The sequence below is a fragment of the Sciurus vulgaris genome (genome assembly GCF_902686455.1).
Source record: "Sciurus vulgaris genome assembly, chromosome: 4".
NCBI lineage: Eukaryota > Metazoa > Chordata > Mammalia > Rodentia > Sciuridae > Sciurus > Sciurus vulgaris.
Window position 1 is genome coordinate 185,003,705 of NC_136464.1, and position 7,995 is coordinate 185,011,699.

Sequence of the window (7,995 nt, forward strand, 5' to 3'; positions counted from 1 at the left end):
TCCTTTTTATTTTTTATTTTGAGACAGGGTGTCATTCTTGCCAAATCTAGCTTTAAACTTGAGATCCTCTTGCCTCAGCCTCCTGAGTCATTGGGATTACAGGCATGTGCCACTGCACTTGGCCTGCAAGAAGTCTTTTCTCTAATGGAAAAAATTCACACAAAGTTCACAAAATTTTCTGGGTACAATGGTGCCTTCCTATAATCACAGCTCAGGAGGCTGAAGCAGGAGGATTGTGCGTTCAAAGCCAGCCTCAGCAAAAGCGAGGCTCTAAGCCACTCAGTGAGACCTTGTCTCTAAATAAAATACAAAATAGGGCTGGGGATATGACTCAGTGGTCAAGTGCCCCTGAGTTCAATCTCCAATTACAAACAAACAAACAAAAATCACAGAAAAACAGTTAAAAGAAAAAGTAAGCATTAGTCTTCAGTAGAATGGGTAGATAAATTATGGGATATTCATGCAATGAAACCCTAACCAAAAGACCTGGATCTAGACATATCAATAGGGCAAATCTCACCAATAGGGTTGAATGAGAAAGGCAAGTTCCAGAATAACACATACCACTCAAAAGGGCAATGCCCAGTGGCTTTTACTGCAGAGTTCAGAATGGTCTGAAATGAACCTCTGGTGAGCACAGACACCTAGTCCCTGAAGGGAGAGGCCAGGCGGGCACACAGCTCTCCCTGTGCCCCACCCCAGCTCGGCACCTAGCACTGTAAACCAAACACTCACCACGGGCTGTGTGTGGGCCACGGCACACCTCTCAAACAGAAGCCTGGCACACCTCTTCTGATGCCCACCTGCTCAACAAGCCGTGGGACATAGTGTTCGAAACTAAAATTCAGGGCCTAAGGTGGCTGCATGTCAGAAGGGCCAAACCCTTTCGTGAGCCTGTTCTTTCAGGGGCACAGGCCTTGGCATGCCTGAATGGCACTGCATCATGAAGAGTCCCACGTGCAGGGTCCTTGCACCTCACACTGTGAACACGTCTCTGTGCCCAACAGCAGGCCCTGTCCCTGACCCCATAGAAGGTCAGTGAGCCCCAGCACAGTGTCACCACCCCAGTTTCCTGGGGCTGGTGCTACAGCACACCACTACCTGGAAGGCCTTCAGTCATAGAAAGTAGCTCTCTCTCCATTGTGGAGCCTGGAAGCCTGATTCATGCTCCAGCTGGAGACTTAGCAGAGGTGCTGTCCCGGCCCCTCCTGGTGCCTGCTGGTGGCCCCATCCTCAGTGTCCCTTGGTAGCAGCTGCACACTGCCGTCTCTGCCTGCCTTCCCAGGCCCTCTCTTTCTGGGAGGAGGCCAGCCACATTGGTTGACTGTCTCAACCTGACAAGTTAAGGCACAGTCTGCAAAGACCCGACTTCATGACAATGCCACGCTCACAGGTTTGGGGAGTGAGGACCTGGACATGGCTCTGCTGGGGATGCCAGTGCACCTGCACCAGCCGCTGAGAAGTTCCCTCAGGAGGAACCTCTTAAACCTCACCCACGAGCTGCCACTAGGGGCAGAAGCTGAGCCTACTTCCTTGGGGCTGTGAGCTTTGGGGGCAGTGGGAGCAGACCTGAAGGTACTGTCTGACTCCACCTCTTGGTGTGGCTTCTGTGGGTGAGATGTTTAAGTATTTACAGCCTGTACTTTGTGTCCTTGCCCTTCAGCCTATTCTAAGAACACTTAGGCAATTGCCTCACTTGGCAGAAGTAGCGTCACCCTTGGCTTCCGGAGTGAGGAAGGCAACCTGCTTTTCCCAAAACCATCCACCTCCACCCCTCTCCCCACACAGACTCACTTCTCCTTGCTGTTCAGACAGGGCTAGGGCTTCTCAAGCACTTCCTGAAAGGCACCATGATTATGAACAGGACTCTTACGGTTGCTTGTTATTGCTGCAGAGAAAGTCAACAAACTGTTCCAGCCTGAGATTTCTGAGATTCTGTAACCATTTCAGGAATCATTTGGCATCCATAATGCTTTCAAAACTCTTAATTGCACCTGAAAATGTAATTCCAGAACTTGGAATATGTGCCGATTTTATTGTTTTCATTCATGAAAGGTGCCAGCTGTGCATGTGTTTTACCATAGGACAAGGGAGGCTAAGGGACTAAAGAAGGTCACCACGCTCCAGCTCCACCTGCCCTGCAGCATGCCTTGTGTCAGACTTGCAAACTCCTGCAGTGAGATGCTGGTCCTTTGCCTCATTAAGTCACTATGGTAAACTCAAGTTCGATCTTGTCACTCTGAAAGAGTAAAAAAGAAAATTCTTAGCAAACACACAGAAGCTTTTGAAGATCACCTTAGTAATTCCACATGATTCACTGGCACGACAGCCCCTTAGAGAGACCAAAGGACTTTGGAAAAGGGAGTCCTAGATGAAACGCTACTAAAGTTACTGCTTTAGAGAGAAACTGTCAGCACAGTCAGAAAGCAGCCCTGTCACTTCTACTTGCCCGCAAACTATGTTTCTGATGATCCCAATGACTGACAGCATCCGTAAAGATAAAAAACCTATCCATTGCTCTTAAAAGTCATATTTTGCTGTGATTCCTTGTGGACTGCCCCTCCCACCTCAAGTTTCTTCACTTTTATCAATTCTTTACAAACAAGTTAGGTTTTTTGTTTGTTGCTTTTTGGTACTGGAGATTGAATCCGGGGCGCTTAACCATTGAGCCACATCCCCCATCCTTTTTATGTTTTATTTAGAGACAGGGTCTTACTAAGTTGCTTAGGGCCTTGCTAAGTTGCTGAGGCTGGCTTTGAACTTGCAATCCTCCTGCCTCAGCCTCCTCAGTTCCTGGGATTATGGGCGTGGATCACTGCACCTAGCACAAGTTAGGTTTTATTGTTATTATGCAAAATTCTCAGTTGTTCACCTGGAACATCAGCCCCTACCGACTGGGTCAACTTGCTTCTTCAGACCTCCATTCCCGCCTGCCCAGACTGGGCTGGGTAGATCTCAAGATCCAGGAATCAGGAGGCCTCCAGCAGCCAGCCCAAGTCACCTCGAAAAGTTTAAGAAAAAAGTCATTGTGAGAAGGAAAGAAAATAATACACGTAAGATCCTCGGCACAAGGCCTAGCATGTGGTGGAGACTTGAGAGTCAGGCAAACCAGGACAGCCGGACACCCATGGGCAGAGCGCACCCTCCCCACCAGGGGGACGAGATGCTGCCTCTTCCTCTCTTGCCTTGCAGTGTTGTTGCCTCACGTTCAGGTTGATGTGGAACCTGGTCACGAGACCTCTTTCCCACGCCGTGTGCACACTGGCCCATGTCTCAGGTTTCTGTGTGAGTGAAGAAACCCTTCGTGGGGGCCTCCCTCCCCACAGCTCAGTGGCCAGACCACCTTACTTATCCACAAAAAGTAGCTCATCTCTGAAAGTCAGCGAGGGAAATGGGACAGAGCTCTCAGCTTAGATCGGCTGGATCACCTCCAACCTGGTACCAGAGCCTACCTCACCTCTAGTGACCGCGTCCTACCTCTGACCACCAGAACAAGGAGGAGGTGTCTCCAGGGTAGCCCACCCAGACTGTCTCCTCACCCCGGGCTCCAATAGCCTCGTGGCCATGGCTCTGGGCAGCTGGTTTGTGTCCCACAGGCCACAGATGCAAACTGCCAAGTGAGAGCTGAGCCTGCTTCTGCTGTGCCCTCAGCATCTTGCAGGCGCCCTGTGTAAAAAGAACCAATCTGCATTTGTTGGAATGAAGACATATTTGTTGGAATAAAGTGAATTTGAGTAGGTAGACTTCAACTCCTTTGAACCTGCCTTTCAAATGCGTGCTGAAGTCTACACCCATAAGACTACCATATTAGAAACTGAATCAGGCCCAGGCCGCGCCCTACACTGCCTGGTGTCCACAGAACCAAAGCTGCAGATTCCTCTTGCTCTACAGGGCGCTCCCACATTCCATTCATTGTTGTTCCACTCTTTCTTTAAAATACTAACTGTGATCTACACCCGCGTTCATTGCTGCAGCTGTCTCATCGCGTCTTCTGTTTCCCATGTCTTCTGGAGGCGGGGTTATCAAACTTTGGTACTCAAATCTTCACTTAGTGGTTCATGTGGCATCCCACGTAGAAAAAGATTTTCCTCCACAAAGCCCACCATCTTTTTCTCTCCAAGTAAGTCTGTTAACTGTGCCAACTCTAGCTTTAAGTGTAATGATGCTCTGTCCCCTCGGCAGAACCAGTATGGCCTCCATTCTCTATACTGAGAAAGTATTCTGACCCATAAAACTTATAGTCACAAGCCAAATGGAGGTTCTAACCCCCTGCCCAAGGATGCTTCTCGAAGCTTCCATACTTCCGGTTTGGATTTAAATCCCTTGACTTTGCCATCAGTGCCCCATACCTGCCTCAGATCTCCTGCAAATCAACTTCTGGGTGTCCTCTTTTCACTCCAGCGTTACCGAATGTAACTATAAATGCTGGATATAAGTGCTTAGTAAAGCCTAAGAATGTCTGTCAAGATGGAAAGGTTCAGGGGAAATAATAGCAAATCAATAATCAGAAAGGCCTATTTCTGCTCATTGCCCAGAGAAAATTCTGCAATTCTTTCCTGAGTTGAATTTTAACTTATCCTCATCAGAAGTTTAGTTTGAGTGAATTGGAAAACTCAGACATATATACACCTGATAACAACAGTCATTATTAATCAATTCTGGCTAATTTTCAGGGTTTACAGAACCTATTGTCACCAGCATGCACACACACAGGGGCCATTTCAAAACACAATTGCCCTAGAGAGCGTAGAGGGCACTAAATATTAAAATGAGCTGAAATATAAACATCTCAGAATTAAACGTGCCTTGGAGTTCTGAGTGAAGTGCGTGTTAAAAGGCCCCATAATGGGCTGGCTCAAAGCTAAGCTAACCTTTTGTCCTTGTTGACCTTCTTAACCCTCTACAGCTCTAGTATCCAACATGGCAGGCACCAACCACATGCCCTTATTTAAATCAAATTAATGAAAATCAGTCAAAATTTAAAATTCAGCCCTAAGTTGCACTAGCCACATAACCAGTAGATACAAGTAGTTAGCGAAGGGTATGGAAAATATCATCCCTCAAGAAAAGGGGAATGACAGCCCTCAGGGGGAAAAGGAGGACAGTATGATCCAGAGGGGAGGAGTGGAAGGCCAACAATGGACTCTGGTCTCTGGGCTCTGGGCTTTCCTCCCAGTAACAGTGGGTTTTGAGCTTTTACAATTCTTTTCCTGAGTTAGAGTTCTATCCTCACAGCTGGTTTCCTGACTGCCCAACTGGCATGTCCTCAGTCTCTAATGATTAAGTCACACTAAACATTTTGCTGTGATTAGCTCCCATTAAGACCTATAAAACAGGAGTTCCTTCCGTGGCCGCTCTGCTGTGTGCTGCCGCCGACGACAATGCAGATCTTTGTGAAAACTCCAACTGGCAAGACCACCACCCTGGAGGTGGAGCCCAGTGACACCATCGAGAATGTCAAGGCAAAGATCCAAGACAAGGAAGGCATCCCCCGCGACCAGCAGAGGTTGATCTCTGCCGGCAAACAGCTGGAAGATGGGCGCACCCTGTCTGACTACAGCACCCAGAAGGAGTCCACTCTGCCCTTGGTCCTGCGCTTGAGGGGAGGTGTCTAAGTTTCTTTCCCTTTTCTTTTAAGCTTGTGACAAGTTTCATTGCAGTTTTCTCTCAATAAAGCTCTTGCATTAAATTAAAAAAAAAAAAAAAAAAAAAAAAAGACCTAGAAAACACAGACCCTCTTGCTGCCATCTTCCCTGCTGCTGAAAGTGTGCATTCTACCACTGCTCGATGAAGACGGCTTGCTGACCTGTTGGAGTCTGCTGGCGGGGCGGTTGTTCCTGCTTACAGAGGCTGCCACGTTGAAGAGTGCAGGTCTGAAGCACTCCGTCATCAGAGAAAGTTCCAGCAGCAGCACTCTCGAGGTCTGCATCCCCTCATGCATTTCAGCCAAAGGGGAGTGGAACACAGTACCCCCAAATGGGCCACTTTGGCATAAAGATGATTTTGAACTGATGGCAATTGAGAAAAAACAGGCCAAGTTCTCTGCCCTCCCACCCTCTCCCTAAAAGCAGGGCATAAGTGTCCCTTGTGCAGGTGTCCCCCTCTTTGGTACAAGAAAGGGTAGCTTTCCTGCCAGCGAGGGCAACGGTGCCATGAGTCTGCATGAACTAGCCCACCTCACTGCCCGTCGCCTTCCCCCAGACTGTCCCCTCTGGAAACCCATCCCTTCTCTTTTGTCACTTCTCCACAGTTTACTGTTCTGGGCTAAAGTGGTCTGTGAATCCCCTGCCCCCCATACCTACCTTCTTCTTTGGGTCTTCTGACCTTTCCTGTGAAGGTCTCCGTGCACATAAATAATCAGAATGTGACTCAGAGGCCTCTTCATCAGGGCTATTCATGGGCTCAGTCACAGGACCTAAGGGAGCAGAGGAAAACCCCTTTCCACTCGACTCGGTGCACTAAGAATAACTGAGAAACGGGTTCTGATGGGGCGGAAAGCTGGGCCCGAAGTGCCTCGAGGGACGACTCAGATGGAAGGCCCTGCCTCGTTATCCAGGGGCATAAGCAGCCGCTGCTGTGAGGCTCTGAAGCATCAGGGATGCAGGTTCCTGGCCGGGGCTGCGCCAGTTCCGGGGCCTCCTTCCACTGTGTCCAGTTTCTTTTCTTCAGTCATTTCTAATAATTCTATAAAACTATAGATATTCTGGCTTAAAATTTTTTCAGATTTTGTGGGTGAATATTAAAAAGCAATCCACTGGATTATCTCACATCTAGAAAAGTGAAAGATCTTTGTCCCTGCTGTTCTTTCTTAAAGTCTTTCTTGGCCTGGCTTGACACAGGGGAATGGTGAAAGCTACCCTAAGTATAAATACAGATTTTGGGGGTCTCCTTGGTACCCTGTGTAAGAATAGGAGCACTACCTGCAAAGCCTAAAATCATTTCCGTCTGGTCATCAACAGAAACAACTATGGGGCCCTGGGCCCTGGGCTGTCTTAGACCGGGAGGGGAGCTCGAGCTGACCTGGGGGTAAGGGGATTGAGAGGGAGTCACCCAGACCAAGAAGAGGACAAAGGACTTCAAGCACGGTGTGCACAGGCCTGTGAAGACCTTGGGCACTTTCCAGTGGCAACAAGCAGCTCCCAGAACTGGAACGCTGAGGGGGAGGCAGAGAGGCAGGGCCACAGCCTCGGGGCCTTCAGGGCAGTTCTGAGGACCTGCATCTTGCCTGGGGGTGCTGCTGCTTCTTCCATGGCCATCCCCCTTTTCTTCCTCTTTCGACCCTGACTCAGCCTGGCAAGAAGCCTGCAGTGCCCGGCCTCCTTGCAGCCAGGACAGTGCGACCTGGTGATCTCTGTGCGCAGAGGGCTTTGGGCAGGAGCCCGAGGACATTCCCACGTCCCGCCCTCCTCTCCCTCCAACCTGTATTGCACAGGCACAGGTATCCCAGACACTGGGGGGGGGGGGGGGGGGGGGGAGGTGGAGCAAGAGGAGCAGCTAGGGCCCTGGGTGGAGGCGGCCCTCCCAGCCCTGGTGGCCCGAGGGCGGCGTGTGACGGCTGTCCCAGCACTGTGGGGTGGCTCTTCCAGCCCTGGGTGTTTCTCCGTGCCTCATGTCTACACAATAGTAACCCCCATTTGTTTCAGTCACGCGTGGTTTTCTCTGACTGCAAAAGGAGCTATTCTCCCGCAGTGGGGAGAAGTCTGGAATTCTGGTGCCCTGGGACCACACCCTTCTGAAGGCTCCAGGGCAGATGCTCCTCCCAGCGCTGGGGCTCCACACTCCCCGCTGTCCCACCCCATGGCTGCAAACCTCTGCCCCTTCACCCACCGTCCCCTCAGGACCATCCCTCACATGGAAGACATGGAGACATGGTCTTCCCTCTGACAGTCTGTGTCCATGTCGCCAGCGGCAGAGAGGCGAGTGACTAGAATTTGGTTCCAAACAAGTTGGCTTTGTTTGATACACTCGGGACAACACAAACCTTAATCTTTCTAA